We start from the raw sequence: 20,061 nt of genomic DNA, 5'->3' as shown, positions 1-20,061 counted from the left end.
TGCTAAGAGAAGTTTTCACCAAAGCTGTTAATGCGTGTGTTTAATAAATACTGTAGGCTACAACAATATGTGACTGATCTGCAGACAGACCTCAGCCTACATAACTTGTCAGAATTAGACCAGACTTTGTCAGTAATGTCCTTGCATCAAATTTTCTTCAGATTCGACCATTTAGTTCATCCTCTGCAGAGTTTATATTGAAGAACCTTTATTAACCCTTAGCCTGCTGCAGGCGAATTTAACAGCCTTTGCAAACAGCTTGGAACCAGATCAGACGCCGATTAAATCGGCGTCTGATCAGGTTCCAAGCTGTTTGCTACTCTGACAATTTTTCTTCCAATTTTGGAGCAAATTGAATGAACTTTACAATTTTAGCAGACGACATTTCCAGCAGACGACAATTTATCTAGCATGCTAAAGGTTAAATTATACAGGCTTCATGTAATGAATATTCTAATGGACTTTCACATTATTTTAGGAAAGAGCTTCCACACTCCACCATTCCCAGTTTTGTTCACATAGCTCCATTGTACTGCACACGGGCCATCAGAGATGAATGTAGAAATTTCATCTTCTCTAGAATCCTCACCAAAGTCTTTCTGTTACATTTATTCATTTATCTCTTTTGAATTTGTTAAAATGATTTATCTCAGCAACCAAGCTAGCATTGCCAAGAAAGTGAAAGCAAAAACGGTTTTGTTTGATAAACCTGTAGATAGATCTTACCAAACTAGATGGTATAGAAATGGGCTGCACCAGCCATTCTGACAGTCTTTCACACTGTGTCCTGTGATTACATGGTTGGGTTCATGTCAGAGTCATAGCACCGCCATTATTCCAGAAAATTTAATATTACTTTGCACCAAATTGTTCAATGATACCCAGCATGTCATTTGCAAGACAAAAGATCATAGCTGGAAGATCAGGGTCACACTGAAGTCAAAGGTTAGCAGGGTCTTTTTCTTCAAGTTGAATTAAAGGAACAGGTCAAGAAATTCATTAAGTTATTTACTAGTCCTTGTAATGTTCTTAAATGTTAACAACTTATCATGAATAGTGAAAGTTCTTAAAATGATCTCCTTAAAATTTGTTCTGGTAGATATTTCCAGAACAGAGTTTGACAAGATTAAGAATTTCTACATCCAAAAATGATCTGTTTCTGTTCTTAATGTTATATTAAGAACCTAAGAGGAACCGTAGAAGAATTTTGTGTTATTAAATTCTTGTATGGCACAAGAACATTTTTGAAGACTTTAAAACTTATTAATGTCAGTAAATGTCATATTTCAAGTCAGTTATAAACAGGTCTAGGAAAGTGGAATATTTACAGATTATCTGTAAATTTACAGATAATCTATAAATTTACAGATTTTTCCATCTGTAAATTTACAGATTGTGTGTATGAAAACTGATGAAATTACATTTATCCTCAAAACCGCAGCTTGGAATTAATTGGTTTATTTACAGCATGCATAAATTAAGGTCATTTGTGGGTTTCAGCCATTTTTGTTGACTTTGAGTTTTTGGCATTTTAAGAAAAATCAAAGTCAACAGAAATGACTGAAAGTTACAACTGACCTTTATTTATACATACCATAAGTAAATCAGTTAATTTCAAGCTGCGATTTTGTGTCTAAATATAATTTTAGCAGTTTTCAAACACTTAATCTGTAAATTTACAGATTGAAAAATCTGTAAAGTTACAGATTATCTGTTAATTTACAGATAATCTGTAAATATTCCACTTTCCTAGACCTGATAAAGGCAAATTGTCTTCACTAATAAGATATTTGTTTAGGGGGATAAGCCTTTTTTGGCTGAAAAAGTTGAAAATGGGCAATCCACTGTCACTTTTGGTGAAAATGGTCAGTACAAACAAAGAAACCAACTAAAAACAGAGTTCATGAAATATGTCTGACAACATTACATGTCTGGTTAAATAAAACAAATTCCAAGAATATTTTATGGACAGTTTAATAACAGTTTAATAACTTCAATTCCAGAAAAATGTAATAACTGTTTTTGAACAAAATGTTCAAGAAGTGTTCTTGAACTGCTCAAGGGGACTAGTTCATGTACTCTTTAAGAACTGAAATCAAGAACATTTAATGTAGAAGTGTGCTTGAAATGTTCTTGAACATTCTTAGAGCAGTTATGGAAAAACTCGGGAACTTAGTTCTTGAATAATTCCAGTATATTTCTTGAACTGTTCTTACAAATTAAGAGTTGCCTTTAGTAATTGTCAGAATTTCTTGAGGCCATCAAGTTAATGTCACAGTATACATAATCAGTAACCCTGTTACATCAGACAGGCCATCAGGGAGAGCATTATGTGTTTTACAAACAGTCAACCACTATGTAATGGCAAATACAGAATAATGTCTGTCTGAGGCAGACAGATTGCACAGAATACATGTCTCATTTGTATGATACTTAACCCTTAACCTGCTATATTTCTATAATGGACTGGTCCATCTTTCAATTTGGACAGTACCACTTATTACTCAAAGGGGTTTTCACTGAAAATTTACTGACTGAATAGCGAACAGTGCAGACCATGATCAGACTGCACGGATGTGCAGGCTGATCTTGGTCTGCACTGGTCGCAAAGGCAGAATCATCTGCCGCCAGCAGGCTAAGGGTTAAATCACCAGAGCCTGCTGTTCTAAACATCATCAGCTATTGTGATCATTCATTATTCATTCTTTGTCAACATTTCTTTAAACAACATGTCAGAAACTGTTTGATGGAAGTAGATGAAACTTGGCAGGGAGGATGTTCCTTCAATTGTCCTATTGCAAAGTTGTTTAAATGGATCGACTTGGCTGCGCATAGGGGCTGCAAGTGGTAAAAGCAATTACATTTCCTTAGTCACTTGTATAAACACAAAGTATTCTTGAGTGACACACTTAAGTTATTATAATTTGTTAAAAAGTATTGTCACCAAAGGATGTGGTCACTTTTTAGCTCTACTATTTTGAATGTTTTTAAATAATAAAGATATTGCTTGCTCCCTCTTTTGTTAGGATCAGCATCGGTGTCTGTGTCCACGTCACAAGAGTTTTGCATGTCAGCAGGTTTCTCTAAACTACTAGGTATATTGCTCATGTATGGCATCATGAGATGAACACACAGGACAAGTGACTTAAGATTTCTGCTTCAAGTTTCATAATTATGTAAGCAGGTTTCTTAAAAACTACTAGGCCAGTGAATTTCAAACTTCACACTTGTCTTCGGCATCATGAGTTGACCTCGTGTGGTAAGTACCTTACAACACAGAAACTTCATTGCAGTTCTGCTATGAAGCGCGTTTCTTAGGAATTACTATACCAAATGTTTTTAGAATCCCAACACATCTTTTGCATCACAGATAGCCTCACATGGCAAGTTTCATAACTCTTGGCTTACATTTTAGCAAAATTAACCTTGAACGTCATTTTCAACAGAGAAAATTTTGCTTAAGCTAATATTGAGTGGAAGTTTTTAATATAATCAAGGACAGTGTTATTAAACAGCCCTTGTCTATTTACATATTGTGATATTTTGGTGATATTTTCAGCATCATAAATTGGCAAAAAACAGTAACAGAAATAATTGTTATTACTAATAGAAAAAAAAACAACATAATCAGTGAGATCTGTAAAATGATTAAGTAGTGACCATTTTTATTATTCATTAGTATTATGTCTGTCATAATGACAGAACTTCGTTATTGGATAATTTCCGGCAGACAGTCGGTGCATCGGCAACTCTTCAGAAAATGCTAAATTTTCCTTCCATTCAGTTTTCGATGATTCAGTTTGTATCCTTGGTAATTTAAATAAAATTCATCAAGCTGAGTCTAAGCGACCTGTAGCAAATGGCTGACAAAGATGTATTTAAATGAGACAGAATGACAGCGTAGACTGAAGCCTCAGTCTTTTGGTAGACCATCTTCGGAAGAAATTAGTTTATACTAATTTAGACAAATGATTGGAATTTGTGCAACATTTTATCAGAATGAAAGACACAAAATGCTGTTCAGGAGAACCAGAAGGACAGGCGCAGACAGTCATTTCTTAGTATTCAGGTAATTTGAAAAGGTTTCTTATAATAAGTCTGCAGGAGTTTTATTTTGTAACTTCTGTGAGAAAACTATTACCTACCTTCAAGGAGGAGTTGGGGTAACATGGTTCCCCCCTCCCCCCCCCCATTTAAACAGTTCATGCATGTGTTTGGGTTGTATTCGAATCTGTCTTTCTGTCTGTCCATTTATCTTTATTTCAGTGGTCAGAAATCTCTGTGATGATTTGATAAAAGTATAAAATACATTATGTCTGAAATCATTCGTCCTTCACCTGTGATTCATGTAGGGAAGTTGGCAGTTACTTGTGGAGAACAGGTTTGTACTGGTACAGAATCCAGGTACACCGGATAGGCTAACTGCCCGCCGTTACATATCTGAAATACTGTTGAAAAATGGAATTAAACCCAAAACAAACAAGCTAACAAACAAACTAAATACTTCCCTGCATTGCACAAATCCATAAGCATTTGTTGTCAATCAGTATTATTAGCAAGATCAACTGTCTTTCATTCATTCCTAGATATGAAGTCCATTATAGCAATGCTTGTTACCACTATTGTGATAAATAACAGTCCATTACCAGAAAAGTATGCAAAGAATTCTTAAAAAGTACAGTCACGACCTTAATAAATATTTATCTAGGATTTTCTTTCAGTATGTTCTGTTTGAGGAATGTACATACCGTGTCTGGTCTGATCACATGATGCAGGAGCATGCATATTTGTATGAGCATTGTGTCTCACATGTGTAATGTGTGCTGGCATCTTCTTGGAAACTGCACCAGATCCTTTAATCTTTTATAAGCCTGCTGGCGGCAAGTGATTCTGCCTTTGCGACAAGTGCAGACCAAGATCAGCCTGCACTGTTCGGTATTCAGTCAGCAAATTTTCAGTGAACACCCCTTTGAATAATAAGTGGTACTGCCCAATTTGAATGATAGACCAGTCCATTTTTGGAATTTAGCAGGGTAAAGGTTAATGACATATCATGACACATATATCATTCTCTGTGTCAGAGGTTCATCTAAAGAGTCTTTATTTTGCTGGCTTGCAGAATGTCTTTTTTTTCCATCCAGAATCGTGGCTGTGCCTGATCTAATTGAGAGATAGTTCTAGTTTTGTGTGCTTTGTTGGCAAATAAAGCACGTTTTTTCGTTCAGAGGCATTGTAATTAATCACTCGGGCCGATAGCAAATAAAACATGGTTTTGAGTTCAGATGCATAGTAATCTAATCATGAAGGCTGAAGGCATCTGAACGAAAAAAATTTGGTTTATTTGCCAACAAAGCACGCAAAACTAAAATCCATTTCCATTCTAAACGCATTCGAATTACACCAGGAAGGGATTTTAATCTGGAGTCCTTTTTTAGGCGGAATAGCCAAAAGTAGGTCATTTTGCAAAACATGTTTTAATCGACAAGACAAGACACAGTAAAATCCTTCTTTGTTTATATAAAAGAAAATCTTAAAAGTCTTAGAATGTTGGGTAATGCACCTGGCACCTTCTCTTTCTTTGTATATCAAGCTATAACCTTAACTTGAGCAAGTTCGACTAAAACCTAATCATCTAAAGGCATCATGTTCAAAGATAATTTATAACATATAGACAACTAAAGATACATTCCTGTTTGTGTCAAATTTAATTTTCCTGTCTCCTTATTTCTAAGTTTTATGAAGTGATATTTTATTGATTTGATGAAATCTGGCTTCCTTATTTGTCTAGAAACATCATAATGGTTGCTGTAGCAACAGATCAGATTCTAGACAAGTTTTTGTAAGATGATCCTGTATTATGATGTGATCCTCTAGACTGTATCAAAAAAGATCTTCATAATAACATAGTCCCTGATAAATCTTCTTTGATTTATCGTAAAATCATTTAATTTTGTGGACACTAAAGTTTCATGATTTTCAGTCAAAACTGTGATTTATGGGGATCTTGACGATGAACTTAAAATGAATGGAAATTGTATGAGTTCATTAGGATTTAATTTTGTGAATTTAACGCGAAAATAAATCCGCTACAAATAATGAGTTCACATGTGCAGTACTTGTAGTCTAAAATGGCATTAAGAAAACAGACAGAATTCATTTTATGAAATAAAATCCTGCTTTTTAGAAGCTGTCATATGATAAGAAAAGTGGTAAAATGGTGAAAATACCTGTGATCAGTTGTACAATAAAATTGAAACATCAGAATGTATGGAAAATTTAGAAAGGAAATATCTTATTGTGTGGCCTTGTAGGTAAAATATAAAAGTGGAAAACCACAGGTCGCCCAACACGACATAATGAAAATGTTGCAGGCTTGGTTTAATTGAGCCTGTTCATGGACGGTAGTGGAAATGCAATCTGCCGTCCGCGCCTTCTTATAGCCCTGGGTTGAGCAGAACTCAACATTTACACATGCTATAAGTACCAGAATATAATTTAGAGACATCCGCAGATGTATTCATATGGTGGTGCACATGGAACCTTCAATGATGCACAGAGTGCAATTCCATGAAAAGCGGCTTATGGTCCCCAGATAAAACAAGAGCACCACCTTGCGGGTGCAGATGCTCATCTGATTCTTTTGTCTTTGTGTAATAGAAATATTGTCCTACCCATGATTTTCTAAGTCCAAATGTGGCCGTAATTCTTGCAAAAAGCAGAATGGAGTTACGGTACTTGCTGTGCAGAGTCATATTTTAATGGCGAATAATAAGTTTTAAAGCAATAGCTTTGACCATTAAGGAGAAAAGTTGACCTAAACGCAAAACTTAACCAAGAATTCTGATGTTTTCTAAGTCCAAAAGGGCCCATAATTCTTGCAAAAAGCAGGATGGAGTTATGTTCCTTGCTGTACAGAGTCAGCTTTTGATGTTGAACAAGTATTGCAAGTATCAAAGCAATAGTTTAGGAGAAAAGCTGACCTAAACATAAAACTTAACCAGGCAATGCCGACGCCGACGCTGATCAAGTGATGACAATAACTCATCTTTTTTTTTTTCAGATATTCAGATGAGCTAATAATGGCTTTGCCCTAAACGAGAAAACAATGGGCAGAACTAAACAAATTGGAATTTAGGGAGGGGATCTGTGGTTATTGAGTCTGCATATCAGAAATAACCACTGTGTCTGAATTAGTAGAACTACCGAAGAGCGGATAATAAGAATTGTTTTTATAACACGTCACATAATGCATGTCCATGAAAAAAATATTTTTATCAAAGAATAATCTTTTTCGCTCACTAGAATCTCCTGTTATTTGCACACTGATGAGATTTAGAAATGTCAGAATATTAAACCATAGCTATTTTGAAATTATTGTATCTCTTTGTGCCACCCTTGAATGTTTGCCATTTTGTTTGGCATTTAGAAAAAACATATTTTTCTAATAAATGAAAGCATGAAAATTTATTCAGCTCAGCTGTCAGCTAGTTATTGAAATATTTTGATTGGATGGGATTCGTGAGAAAGTCCAAAATTAATGAAAAGTATATTGCTTTCAATGGATTTTAGCTGAATAATTTATTATGTGATTTTCTGTAAAGTATTGAAATACTGGAGTGAAATACAATGTGGTAATTTTACAGGGAACAATATGCAATATCATTATTTTTCACTGAACACTCACGGCCTGCAGATTTTGGTTATACCATTTAAGATGCATAAAGTAAACTTTCAACAATTATTTTACCCACTGGCACCGGGGCAGATTTGAAATGCCATTGTTAATGTTATACCCTATGCCTAGGTATACTATGAGAACCATGATTCCCAGCTGGAAGATTACTAGGCCATTTCAACCATGTTTTGGCAAATGGGTACTATGTATATGATCTATCGTCCATCTTGCAACCGTCACATTTCTTCAACCATGTTTTGGCAAATGGGTACTTATATGCATATGTATGGGCGGCAGTTACCGCCAGAATTAGTAAATATACAATTCATTCATAAACAAGTCAGTCAGTGCAGTGCATTTCAACGCCGTCTAGTCTAAAACTCCATCCCGTCCAATAAATTTGCATTCAACGCATTGTATTTTGAAACCATTTAATACAACACTTCATTCCATCCATCTAAACATGGAACGATGAACACATCCAACAAAACATGATACCATGCAGCTCAATGTGAAGCCGTTTAACACAACATGAGTATGTGCAGTGTAAAATGAAGTTATTTATTACAACTTGATGCCATCTAATGCATAATGAAACTGCTTTTTGTAATTAAGAGCGGTGTATAAAAACTTGATGCCATGCAGTCCAATGTGAAGAGTTTAACGCAACATGAGTTCGTGCAGTGTAAAATGAAATGATTCGTTAAAGCTTGGCGCCATCTAATGCATACTGAAACCGTGTTGTGTGATTTGGAGCGGCGTATCAAAATGTGATGCCATGCAGCCAAATGTGAAGCCGTTTAATGAAACACAAGTCCATGTATTGTAAAAGGTTAATAAGACTATCAGTTCATAAGTTTGCCCTGTTATAAATATAGATTCTGGATCAGTTTTACATAAGAATATCTTAAAATTTGTCCTAAAACCGACCTTGTGGTAAAATTCTAATATTTAATTTTACACTGTTCCTGCGATTTATCTGACTTATTTTCGTGAAAAATCTTTCTTCTTAGTTTATCACCACAAGATCTTGATTCCTTTCTTCAACTGGCCAGATTCCAACATGGGTTCCATCTTGCAACAGTCACATTTCTTCAACCATGCTTTGGCAAATGGGTACTAATATGCATATGATCTATCGTCCATCTTGCAGCCATCACATTTCTTCAACCATGCTTTGGCAAATGGGTACTATGCATATGATTTATCGTCCATCTTGCAACCGTCACATTTCTTCAACCATGTTTTGGCAAATGGGTATTATGCATATGATTTATCGTCCATCTTGCAACCGTCACATTTCTTCAACCATGTTTTGGCAAATGGGTACAATGCATATGATTTATCGTCCATCTTGCAACAGTCACATTTCTTCAACCATGTTTTGGCAAATGGGTATTATGCATATGATTTATCGTCCATCTTGCAACCGTCACATTTCTTCAACCATGTTTTGGCAAATGGGTACTAATATGCATATGATTTATCGTCCATCTTGCAACCGTCACATTTCTTCAACCATGCTTTGGCAAATGGGTACTAATATGCATATGATTTATCGTCCATCTTGCTGTCAGAATAATTTGTATATCTGATATATTGATGACGTAACACATAAGCACAGATAGTGATTGACTCCCTTTTCATGTTGTCGTTGCTATAATTATTGTTGAATTGCTGTAATTAATAGAATTTGGGTCATTTGTGGCTGATTTGGGTTCATTATGTGAATAACTGGGTCCCAGCTTCGCACATTATGCCATATACAAAAGTTAAAGGGAACCAGATATTTGATAGAGCAGGTACTCGTTGTAAGACACAATGTATAAATTTGGACCAATCAGAAACAAGTTCTAAAAATAGCACGTCTGCTGGGGTATAAATAGGTAGATGAATGATAGAGAGCTCATTCGGTATCCAGCGGTTGAAGAAGACACATCGAGGATTCAACTAATAATTTATCCCAGTACCTTGAGAAGGAGACTATTGCCGTCACCCTGTCAGGGCGGATAAATTATTAAAAAGAAGACTTTGGAAGTTCTTAGACTAAAGAAGAGTAGCAGAATTTCGATAAGGTTTCGAGCTATAGGGCCAGCACATAGGAGCTTTACCTTAAAGGTAATTGAATGCTATAGACGATAGCATATATAGGCTGAGCATAGGGAAGCTGAGACAGAGACCCAGAGTTTGGTAATCTACTGAGATAGTAGGAGAGTTCCAGCTTATAGACGGTTCAGCATTATTGGCGAAGTACAGCCAAGGCATCGGGGATAATACCTATATGGTAGTTGAATGCTACATATGATAGCATATAGGTGCTGAGCATCCAGGAGTCAGGGCAATCTTATAGAGTTTGAGAGGACAGAGGCCGATCATCTATGCGATAGGGCTCGTATGTTGTTGATTCAAAGACATTGTCTGACGGGAACTTCAACAAAAAGACCAGTCAAGTATAGAGTCTCCAGCCTATAGGAGTTTGAGCTAATCATTTTTAATTGAAGATTGATAGTTTGAAACATTTAGTGATTTGCCTGATCCCTGAAATTGTCTAGCTCATAATAGAAATCATTTACGAAACATTGGTACACGAATAATTTAGGCAAGGTAGCCAGAGGAAAATTCTATATATGAGATATTTGGTCTCACCAGCTCTACGTTTTAACAAAGGACATTCTACATTCGTTTGTCAGCTAGTCTAAGACATAGTCACCTTAGCGATTGGACCCAAACCATTGTTCAAGATACTAAAGGCGTAGGCACTTCGCTGGGTCATATAACCAGTATCCTGACACTTGCAACAGTCGCATTTCTTCAACCATGTTTTGGCAAATCGGTACTAATATGCATATGATTTATCGTCCATCTTGCAGCCATCACATTTCTTCAACCATGTTTTGGCAAATGGGTACTAATATGCATATGATTTATCGGCCATCTTGCAACAGTCGCATTTCTTCAACCATGCTTTGGCAAATCGGTACTAATATGCATATGATTTATCGTCCATCTTGCAGCCATCACATTTCTTCAACCATGTTTTGGCAAATCGGTACTAATATGCATATGATTTATCGGCCATCTTGCAACAGTCGCATTTCTTCAACCATGCTTTGGCAAATCGGTACTAATATGCATATGATTTATCGTCCATCTTGCAACCGTCACATTTCTTCAACCATGCTTTGGCAAATCGGTACTAATATGCATATGATTTATCGTCCATCATGCAACAGTCACATTTCTTCAACCATGTTTTGGCAAATGGGTACAATATGCATATGATTTATCATCCATCTTGCAACAATCACATTTCTTCAACCATGCTTTGGCAAATGGGTACTAATATGCATATGATTTATCGTCCATCTTGCAACCGTCACATTTCTTCAACCATGTTTTGGCTAATGGGTATTATGCATATGATTTATCGTCCATCTTGCAACCGTCACATTTCTTCAACCATGTTTTGGCAAATGGGTATTATGCATATGATTTATCGTCCATCTTGCAACCGTCACATTTCTTCAACCATGTTTTGGCAAATGGGTATTATGCATGTGATTAATCGTCCATCTTGCAACAGTCACATTTCTTCAACCATGTTTTGGCAAATGGGTATTATGCATATGATTTATCGTCCATCTTGCAACCGTCACATTTCTTCAACCATGTTTTGGCAAATGGGTACTAATATGCATATGATTTATCGTCCATCTTGCAGCAGTCGCATTTCTTCAACCATGCTTTGGCAAATGGGTACTAATATGCATATGATTTATTGTCCATCTTGCAGCAGTCGCATTTCTTCAACCATGCTTTGGCAAATGGGTACTAATATGCATATGATTTATCGTCCATCTTGCAACCGTCGCATTTCTTCAACCATGCTTTGGCAAATGGGTACTAATATGCATATGATTTATCGTCCATCTTGCAACCTTCGCATTTCTTCAACCATGCTTTGGCAAATCGGTACTAATATGCATATGATTTATCGTCCATCTTGCAGCCGTCGCATTTCTTCAACCATGCTTTGGCAAATGGGTACTAATATGCATATGATTTATCGTCCATCTTGCAGCCGTCACATTTCTTCAACCATGCTTTGGCAAATGGGTACTAATATGCATATGATTTATCGTCCATCTTGCAGCCATCACATTTCTTCAACCATGCTTTGGCAAATGGGTACTAATATGCATATGATTTATCGTCCATCTTGCAGCCATCGCATTTCTTCAACCATGCTTTGGCAAATGGGTACTAATATGCATATGATTTATCGTCCATCTTGCAACCGTCGCATTTCTTCAACCATGCTTTGGCAAATGGGTACTAATATGCATATGATTTATCGTCCATCTTGCAACCGTCGCATTTCTTCAACCATGCTTTGGCAAATGGGTACTAATATGCATATGATTTATCGTCCATCTTGCAGCCATCACATTTCTTCAACCATGCTTTGGCAAATCGGTACTAATATGCATATGATTTATCGTCCATCTTGCAACCGTCACAAAAAGGTCACAAATTGTCAGTAGACAAGGGTTCAGGGCAATTGCCAGTGAAAATACAACAATGACTGATCACTTTAAGGTGAATCATTTTTAGCTCGTCTATATGAAATATGGAGAGCTGTCCTGCTCGACCTGGCGTCGGCGTCCTTCCACGTCTGCACTTTGGTTAAAGTTTTGATGCACTTTCTCTTTATCTCTGTAATTACTTGATGGATTTGTTTCAAACTTAAAATAATTATTCCTCATCATCACCCACATCAAATGGCACAAGGGCCATAACTCTTGCACCAATATTTCATGAATTATCTCCCTTTTGACTTAGAATTTCAGGTTAAAGTTTTGGTGCACTTTCACTCTATTTCAGTTACTACTAAATGGATTTGATACAAATTTAAAATGGTTGTTTCACATCATCACCCACATCATATGACACAAGGTCCATAACTCTGGAACCAATTTTCCATGAATTATGCACCCTTTTTATTAGCTCACTTGTCACATAGTGACAAGGTGAGCTTTTGTGATCACCCTTCGTCCGTCGTCAGTCTGTGTGTGCGTCCGTCCGTCCGTCAACAATTTCTTGCCTGCACGCTAGTGGTTTCATTTATGATTTTATTTTAACCAAACTTGCACACAACTTGTATCACCATAACATCTCGGTTCCTTTCTTGAACTGGCCAGATCCCATTATGGGTTCCAGAGTTATGGCCTCTGAAAGGGCCAGAATCAGCTATTTTGACCTTGTCTGCTCAATAGCAGCTTTATTTATGATTTAATTTTTACCAAACTGGTACACAACTTGTATCACCATAAGATCTTGATTCCTTTCTTGAATTGGCCAGATTCCATTATGGGTTCCAGAGTTATGGCCCCTGAAAGGGCCAGAATTATCTATTTTGACCTTGTCTGCACAATAGCAGCTTCGTTTATGATTTTATTTTAACCAAACTTGCACACAACTTGTATCACTATAAGAACTTGGTTCCTTTCTTGAACTGGCTAGATTCCATTATGGGTTCCAGAGTTATGGCCCCTGAAAGGGCCAGAATTAGCTATTTTGACCTTGTCTGCACAATAGCAGCTTCATTTATGATTTGAATTCAATCAAACTTGCACAAAACCTGTGTTGCCATAAGATCTCATTTCCTTTGTTGAACCGGCCAGATCCCATAATGGGTTCCAGAGTTATGGCCCCTGAAAGGGCCAAAATTAGCTATTTTGACATTGTCTGCACAACAGCAACTTCATTTATGATTTGATTTTAACCAAACTTGCACACAACTTGTATCACCACAAGATCTTGGTTCCTTTCTTCAACTGGCCAGATTCAACATGGGTTTCAGAGTTATGGCCCCTTAAAGGTCCAAAATTGGCTATTTTGGCTTTTGCAGCCATATAGAGACTTCATTTGTGGTTTTATTTCATACAAACTTCCAAAATATCTTCATCAACAATAAATCTTGGATTCCATGACAAATCAGATCCAATCTTAGGTTCCAGAGTTATTTTATATCTGATTACCTCCCCTGATTGTAGTCAAAATGGATTTATATCAGTAAGTACTTATAGGACTTATTTGAAATTTAATTATTGTCATTAGTTGGACTGAGCCAATCAGGGTAGATAACTATGGACTGATTTTATGTCAAATTACTTCCCTTTATTTCAAATTAAAATGGGTATATCTCCATAACTAATGAAGATACTGATCTGAAATTTCATTTATGTCAACAGATTTATTTGGCAGATCCTTCTTTTGTTCACTTACAATAATTTTCTTTTTAATTATTTCCCTTTTACTTTACTATATATAGCTTATTTTTAGTAACTTTTTTATTATTGGCCGTAGGGAAAAACCGAGACCACTTTTCTGTGGTACAACATGGATGGTACCTCCAATTTTTAGGTGTATTTTGACATATCTGTACCTTGTAAGATTTTTTTTTTCTTTTTGGTTAAATTTTCTTTCCTTCCTTTGGACTTAGATATTTTTTCTGAGGACCTTCTTGACCTCAAGTGCAATGATAACAGGTGAGCGATATAGGGCCATCTTGGCCTTCTTGTTTAGAATTTCAGGTTAAAGTTTTGTTGCAGTTTTACTCTATCTCAGTTATTGCTAAATGGATTTGATTCAAACTTAAAATAGTTGTTCCACCTTATTACCTACATCATATGACACAAGGTCCATAACTCTGGCGCCAATTTTTCATGAATAATGCCCCCTTTTACTTAGAATTTAAAGTTAATTTTGATGCATTTTCTCTATATCTCTGTTATTACAGAGGGGATTTGATTCAAACTTAAAATAGTTGTTCGGCATCATCATTCACATCATATAACACAAAGACCATAACTCTAGCACCAGTATTTTATGAATTATCTCTCCTTTTTACTTAGAATTTCAGGTTAAAGTTTTGGTGCACTTTCACTCTGAGTTGTAACTAAATGGATTTTGATTCAAACTTAAAGTAGATGTTACACATCATCAACCACATCATATGACACAAGGTGCAGCACTCTTGCACCAATATTTCATGAATTATGCCCCCTTTTTACTTAGAATTATACTTATTTAATGTTTCCATAACTTTATCTTTATCTCTCTTATTACTTAATTATTTTGACACAAACAGAAGTTATTGTCCAATACCTTCATCCACATTGGAGTCATTAAACACTCCAGTGACTGCTCCAGCTTGCTCAGATGTGCCCATTTTCACTATCCAGCATAGAAATAGTCGAGCGCGCTGTCTCCTATGACAGCCTTTAGTTCCTTTTCTAGACCAGTGATATAGCATCTCCAAAACAACTGGAAGACGTATTACATGGTACCTGTCTCCTACCAGGAAATAATAACTATCAAACGGAAAACATTGAAACAAAATCAGAAGTGTTTTTCTCATGACTTAGCAATGGAAAGTCAATTTGAGACAGAACTTGTAAGGTGGAAACACATAAATGAGAACATTAAAAGTTCCATGTCTGTCTAAAAAGGGTTTGAGCTCTGCGACAAACATTAACGCCTATTCCAGCTGATTCTGTATTTGCCTGTTGGATCTTGCTTTTGTGACGAAGCTTCAGAGGTCTTAGACGACTTAAAACTTCGGCAAAAATGACTGAAAATCGGCCCTATTAATGTTCATTTACAAAAATACGCCAAATTCTTCAGGTCTGGGACTCTCCCCGACAGAGAAGGATTTCTCTATTTTTGATTCTTGAATATTGAAATGTACATAATTATACTTCATAAATCACATTGCTGTTAACTTTTTAGTGTCTTTAAAATAACCTCTCAATAACTAGAAAACGCAGGAAATCGCACATATACCGCAATTTTTTTTCAGGGGGAGCATGCCTGGACCCCCATACACTGCCTCGGTTAAAATTTGTATCTGGCTATAGTTATGACAGAAGGCTACATGCGTGTGCAAAATATATATATGCAACATGAATGTGCAATGTTATTTTATTTTTTATATTAATAAACAAAACATATGTATGATTTTACATTCAGGATCATATCTAAGACGCCTTTTATTCATCATGTAGAGTTTTATTGCATAACTGAATACTGCATATTCTGTTTTTGTTTGTTTTGCCTTGTTATAATAACCAGCAGTGACTATATAGCAGAATTAACAATAACTACAAATGTTGGTGCCACATGTTATTGATACTGCTTGTATGTTGTTACCAAATACTTAGAGTTACTTGTAATGCTCTACTTTTAAACAAGTCAGCATATTAATCTCTAAAAAATTTACACTGATACTGAACTTTTTCTGCTTAAAGAAATCCAGATGATCTTATGTTTATTAAGGTATCTCAGGACAGGCAAAATCTAGCAGTTTAAGTAGATGTTACAGGACTTCTTTGCACAAGTGTCCTTTTGCTTGATAATAGTTTGCAGTCATATCGGTTTGATGTCATTTTGTAGAAATTTATTTCAGCTTAGGAGCTTTTTGCTGACATTAATGTTTGGGCAAGAAGTGCTCAAAGCATGTATAAGCTATAGTGATTGCCTTAGTCCATTGTTGTTTGTCCATAATCAACAGTTTACTGCCCTCATTTCTTGTTCAGCCTTCATGAACATATAACTACCTATCAGTCCTTTCAGGGCTTTGATTTACTGAGTAAATGCTCCTCTAAAATTGAACATTAGGTAACTATAAGGCATGATCCTTGTCAAAGTATTTCTTAGCAATCACTGGCTGGAATTCAGCAAAAATTCATTGGTTGCTTCTGTGACTCTCAAAAGGAAATGGGCATATCTTGTGCACTTCTTTTCTCAACAACTACTTACTGGAATTCTAAGAAACTTCTCTGGAATCTTCACTGCTATAAGGAAGTATTTATCCAGTCCATGAATTCCTGCTTTTATGCTTTTGACATGGCGTAATTATGTTTCAGGAAGCATCCAGCAGTTTTAGCTATATTTTCTTGTGCGAGATAAGCAGTATGTGCTTTAGTTTTGCACTTGATTTGTTGTTGTTGTTGATGTTGTTATTGACCTTCAGGTACTATGTCAGTCTACTATATGCGAAATTCATAATGCTTTGAAATCATTAATATTCATGTTAGACCATTTTTCATGAATTTCATTCATTGTGTCAGTCGATGAAATTGAATCCCAATGGAGTAAAACCATTAATTTTATGTTCAAAAGTTTAAAGGTATACTAGACTCAAAATTCATATTTGAAAACAAGAAAAAATATTACATAATTATAGTTTATGTAAACATAAAATTAACACACTTAGTTGTATTAACAGTACTACAATGCATTAGGTTTTAAATAGTTCAAACACTGTACATATGTACAGCTAAACGCAGTATAAATATGTACTACCGCTAAAAAGCTGGAAGTTTTTTTAAACAATCGACTGTCACTGCATGACAATTTATTGTGAATGTAGCATTACATACACAATTAATTTAATATTTAGTAAAGTGCCGTATTTTGGTGCGTATAGGTCGCACTTTTTCTACCCATTTTGCTGCCTGAAAAAGTTCCTGCGACCTATACGACAGAACATTGCCAGCAGTTTTTTTTTCGGGCCAATTTTCTGACCGTAGCTCTCACAAAATTACATGCATCTGTTACGAACGAACAAAATGGATAAAAAATATCAATATCGGCGGCTTTTCAACCAATAGCGGTTACTTTCAATAAAATATATCGTAAATAACCCATACAGACTATTAAAATTACGAATGACTTTAATTCAAAGATGTTTTTGCAGTCTGAATTACGTTTGTTTCTACTTTCGTTTTACTGGACGCCATTGACATGTACTCCGGGTTGGATAAAATCCGGACAGATCCGTCCTCCATTCCAACATTGTTTATACTAATTCTTAGCGTATTAAAAAACTTGAAAGATAATTTTTTACTTTTGATTTTTAAATAAAAGAAAAAAATCCAAAAAGAGATATTTTGTTAATCTTTTTACTCAGAATCAAAAGAACGCGGTTAATTACATGACACGGAAAGGTGTTATAATTGCTGTGCAAACAATTCACACTTAAACTTGCATGATAACAGAATGTAAACGCAAACCGTCTGCTGCCAATTAGTGTCAAAAAGCCGCTTTTCTTTGATGTAGTCTGTTACCGATACTACTGTTGGTACGAAACGGTTGGGAACGAAAATAACACTGTCCGATTTCCACCAATCAGGTTCTGATAATAATTCAGTCTGCGGCATCAATATGGCCGCCGCAATAACTTTTTTGCCGGTAAATATTAAATATTACTGGGGAAAAAATCCAAAATTTAACTGCGACTAATACGCTAGAAGTTAAATTTTCCGACCATTTCCAGAGCAAAAATTAGATGCGGACTATACATTACCGCACCCTATACACACCAAAATACGGTAAGATATATATTGATGAAGATTTTCTACATTTGAGATAAATATTATCTAAATAGAAAATATTTTAGTGACAGATATTGTACTATTTAATTGACCTGTCAAAACATGTTCCCGGCTTTCATTGCTCGAACAGAATATACTGAAAGCCGGGTCCATGTTTTGACAGGTCAAATAAATTGGACAATAGTCGTTATATATCTTTAATCTGCAGTGTTTTGATTTCTCATTATTTCAGGCATATAAGCTGAGATCAAGCAAGATCCAAAATTGAGATCAAATGTCAGTTAAGCATATTAATTTTGTGTTTGCTCTGTATCTTCAAGTTCAGTTGACACAAAATGTTCACATTAATCACATGATATAATATACATCAAAACTGTCAGCCATGTATGTTCAAGGTCAAGATTGTACATTGAGGTCAAAGGTCATGTGAGTCTGATATTTTGTTGGGTCATTTTTTGTTTGCCCCTAAAATTGAAGGATCATCATTTTGCAAATGTCATATATCTGCAACAATGAGGAAATGAGCAGTCAGTGAGTACTGAGTAAGGCAGTTAGACCTGTACCACAGTTATACAAAGTTGTGGGGTGGGGATGACAATGGCTTAAAAAAACAACAAAAAAACTATAGAGTTACTAGGGATTTTGACAAATTTTTGGTCTTAACACTTGGTTTTGCTGTAACTCTGTGATTCCAACAGGTATGCAAATTTTGATTTTGTACTTCATGTTTTTATTTCGATGTAAAGAGATGTGAAACCAAAATTTGTAGTCCTGTTTGGCACCATATAACCTATACTGTGTTGGTGCGCCGTAAAACCCAAATAAATAGATAAGTTAATAAATTAGAATATATGAATGATAGCAATGTGAGAATATGAACCCATAAGTAACAAACTCCATCTTGAAATAATTACTGAGTTTTCTCCCCTGTTGTATCTAATTCTCAAAAAGGCAATAACTTTAAAATTACAAAACAGAAATTTGATGCATCTAAGCATAATGATAGATAGGCTAACGTGTTCTACAAACTGGTTTTGCAGGATATAGCTGCCTTCCAGACTGCCTTGTTTCACATGTGAATAATAAAAATTCTATTTCATAGATAATGATCATTATTTAGTACACCATGGCACATGAACATTAATAATTCAATCAGTCTCTTTCAATAGACACTGTTTGTATTTCTGATCAGTTGTATTATGGAATCATTAATCAGCTTTTCATCTTAATGAAATTACAATTCCATGAAATGTAGCGGCAAAACAATTATTAAAAATTCATAAGTTGTACATTTAATTTAGTGACTTGTTTTGTTGAAAATCGGAATGTAGCCTAAAGCTAATATTGCCAACAAAGGGGTTTGACATCTGAATAAATCTTCAATAGCTTAAATGCAGTTTGATCTGGCGGGGTGGAGTATACGTCATTATTAAAAAGGGATGGGACCTGGAACAGCGTCGTTATTGCTACATTCCACTATACTCCAAGATACGCACAATATCTGGACCGGATGGTTGTCAATCAAGGTGACCATGCAGATATGTGTAGTTGTGCCAATTGATTGCTTTGTAGTGAACAATTTTGCATACAAAACACCGTTTTCAGTTGCACATGTTGATCAATTAAGTGCAAGTGCATAGTGGTGAATGAGTCACTGATCTGCTGAATGCAATCACCTCTTGCATTTCTTGTAGAATTTTAAAGACATCATCAGTGGATCTTTAAATAAACCCCCTTACAAACCCAGCTGCTTATGGTATTTTCAGGATTAGATTGTGTTCTACCAGGTCTGATAAAAGCAGTTTGTTTTTGATCGGCAATACCGCATCAGTTGACATTTATATATATAGGAATATTATAATAACCAGCAATTACTATATAGCAGAATTAATAATAACTGCAAATGTTGGCCCCACATGTTATTAATACTGATTGTTGTTACCAAATAATTAAGGGGCGCAGTGCATTAATGAAGGACTCATGGTT

General features: G+C 35.6%; 1 protein-coding gene across 1 annotated transcript in view; it reads left to right on the top strand.

Moving 5' to 3' along the window:
• Window positions 1–20,061, top strand: part of LOC123551044 (activating signal cointegrator 1 complex subunit 3-like) — a 256,055-nt gene that overhangs the window by 143,053 nt on the left and 92,941 nt on the right. The window lies entirely within an intron of this gene.

This window comes from Mercenaria mercenaria, chromosome 4 (assembly GCF_021730395.1).
Source record: "Mercenaria mercenaria strain notata chromosome 4, MADL_Memer_1, whole genome shotgun sequence".
Taxonomy (NCBI): domain Eukaryota; kingdom Metazoa; phylum Mollusca; class Bivalvia; order Venerida; family Veneridae; genus Mercenaria; species Mercenaria mercenaria.
This window is presented reverse-complemented; position numbering and strand designations above follow the sequence as displayed.